The sequence below is a fragment of the Poecilia reticulata genome, linkage group LG11 (genome assembly GCF_000633615.1).
Source record: "Poecilia reticulata strain Guanapo linkage group LG11, Guppy_female_1.0+MT, whole genome shotgun sequence".
In the NCBI taxonomy this organism is placed as follows: domain Eukaryota; kingdom Metazoa; phylum Chordata; class Actinopteri; order Cyprinodontiformes; family Poeciliidae; genus Poecilia; species Poecilia reticulata.
In genome coordinates, this window is record NC_024341.1 from 1199199 (window position 1) to 1201869 (window position 2671).

Genomic DNA, 2671 nt, shown 5'->3' on the forward strand with positions numbered 1-2671 from the left:
GGGCCGGGAATCGAACCCAGAAGAAAACTGAGCTCGCGACTTAAGGAGTCCAGCCCTAAAATGTCAAAATTCTCACAGAAACAGAAAACCTATAGAGACCGTTTATAAGCAAAGACAACTAGTTTTGGACTTAGTTTCCTTTTCTGTGGCCATTGTAAAGTGGTTAAAATCAATATTAAACTAATTTGAGAAAATGTGTAAATCCATGTAAAGAAGAGTAAAGTTTAGAAGGATTATAAAATATGACAGTCACCACACTAGTTTTCAGTTTTCAAGTGTACATGCTTTGACTTCATTTATTATTTTGTTTTTAAAATTGTTTTTTTCTTTTTCTTGTTATTTAGGTTGGTGGAAATGTAGTACACAAAATCAATCCCTGGGCGTAGAACTAATGCGGTAAGTCTAAAAGTTTATCTAATCCACCTGTGACAGTATATCTCCACCCCATTCAAACATGCCAAGGTATGTGGCAATGAGAGACATTGCCACGTGTGAAGATGAGTAGATGGGGGGAGGAGTGATAAGGGAGGCTGTGGTCTGCAAAAAATAAGCACAGTTGTTTACTTATAAACTTTGTGGCTTTAATTACTGACCTACCAGACTCCTTTCTTTATATTTGTCTTTATTTTTTATGAAGACAAAAACGGGCATCACAACAGGAATCAGTAGTACTTATACCACATAAGTCACAACATTAAACAACATTAAACAAATTCGCACAAAAGTCAGCCTGTGCACAGAAACATAGAAATATAGAGATAGAACTCCAAATATCGTAATTAGGCCGTTTATCAGCAAAGGAATGCTGATTTTGATATTTTGACTTTTAAAGTTGATTCAAAACTTAAAGTGTTGAATGCCTTTTATAATTCATATAAGCTGGAAATTAAATCTGAAACTGTCACTTTTTTCTGTTTTGATTTTTAGACTTTTCTAAGAAACTGAAGCATAACGAGAGATTTTTATTGTTTTGTAGTGGTAAAAATGACTGCAGTCAGTTTATGATTTAACACTTAATAAGTCAAGATAATATTGTATATTTGGGACAAAACAAGATGCAAGTACTAGCTGACATTTGGGTGGATGTAGGCAGAGAAAATACTTTGGCTACATTACCTCCTTTTAAAGTCAAGTCTTAGAAAGAGATTTGTGAACCTTACAGCACAAAAAATCCACATCCTGATTTTGTTCTTTTCTAGTGGGAAAATCTGGGATGATACCTGAGAACCTGCAAGTAAATCCTCTCATGTTGCTGTCCCCGTACTGCGACTTCCTTCAGACAGCAAACAAGTCCTTCCATGATGTTACTTTTTCTTTTTTGTATTACACAATATTAATTTCTTTTCATTTTTTTACTGCAGTTTGACCATTTTACGATGTTTTCTGTGTAATATTGTTTTCGGCCATTCACTGAAATTAATGTTATGGTTGTAATATAGTAGTTATGTAAACTTATGTTGGGCTGTTTACTGACACATTTTTGTCAAGTTCTGTTAAAGACTAAGTGAGGCTGATTGAGTCACTGCATCAGTCAGGTATTGTGCCTGTATTAAGTCTTGAAATTTAGAACAGAATTGTTTGTAACCCTTTTAGACTTACCGCATTAGTTCTTCCACCGTATATTCTCCGGCAAAAAAAAAATGTTACAAACGTGTCTTCAACCATTCGCATCACAGTCCTACTGCCATTAAGTCCTAAAACTACCATCAATAACTTTATAACGTAACACTTTGGAGTTATTTTTGGTTTTAGAGTACAAAAATATTTTGACAACTGCAGATTTTTACTCACCGGAGTGCAAGAGTTGCATAGGATGACGTCAGCTTATTCTTCTTGGGTTTTTGTGGGATCCGTCCTTATTTTTATTATTTCAATAAAAAATATTAAACGTTTACAGAACAGTTTGCATGCAATCACAAAAGAAAATACATCTTAATTTTTCTTAAATTTATTTTGTGTAAATCATTGATATCATACTCAAAAATAGTTGGTAAATTAAAAAAAAGGCTTTTAAATCAAGTTACAACCACAACAAAAACCCTCCGGTTTTATATTTTACTGAGTTATTTTTAAATACCGAATTAAAGTCCTTTGACCGATACGTCTGACATGTATTTGTAGTAAATATTCTTAATATCCTGTTCAAACTAGCACATTAATTGTAAATAAAGGTTTTTAAAAAAAAAAATTGAATAGACTCGTCATCTTATTCATTCCTAGATCGTCAGTATCGGACGCTTAGGGAACGGTACAGCATTCAATGAGAGAACCCTTCTCGTCACATATTGACGCGAAGGGGGTACCCTCGGCGTCAACATGTGACACCGAGGTTACCTGCCCAAGCATCAATATGTGACGAGTTGGGAGTGAGAATGTGTTGGAGAGCCAGCTGTCAACGGAAAATCAACTTCTGACTCCATAACAACCAGCGGCCAATCAGCTGCTGGTTCTAAGCAGAACCGCTTGGCCGGCCTGATTGGAACCACAGCTCTTGTGATTCCAAGGGGCCGGGTGGAACCGGTCGCAAGTTGTAATGCAAACACGGTCGGAACCGCTCCGTACCGTTCCCTGCAGTGCGAAAACGCCTTTAGTTATTGCAGAGACGAACTTTGGCTGTGGCGTTCCCTCGCCCAGACGCAGGTCACCGGGGCCCCACTCTGGAGCCAGGCCT

General features: G+C 36.8%; 1 protein-coding gene across 3 annotated transcripts in view; it reads left to right on the plus strand.

Moving 5' to 3' along the window:
- LOC103471945 (low affinity immunoglobulin gamma Fc region receptor II-a-like) overlaps positions 1 to 2671 on the plus strand; it is a 9430-nt gene that overhangs the window by 2559 nt on the left and 4200 nt on the right. The window contains exon 2 of one of the 3 annotated variants that reach the window (XM_008421242.1): positions 345 to 396. The exons of the other annotated variants lie outside the window; for them this stretch is intronic. The gene's annotated coding sequence lies outside the window, so the exon portion shown is untranslated. The remainder of the gene's footprint in view (positions 1 to 344; positions 397 to 2671) is intronic. 3 annotated transcript variants of the gene reach the window in all.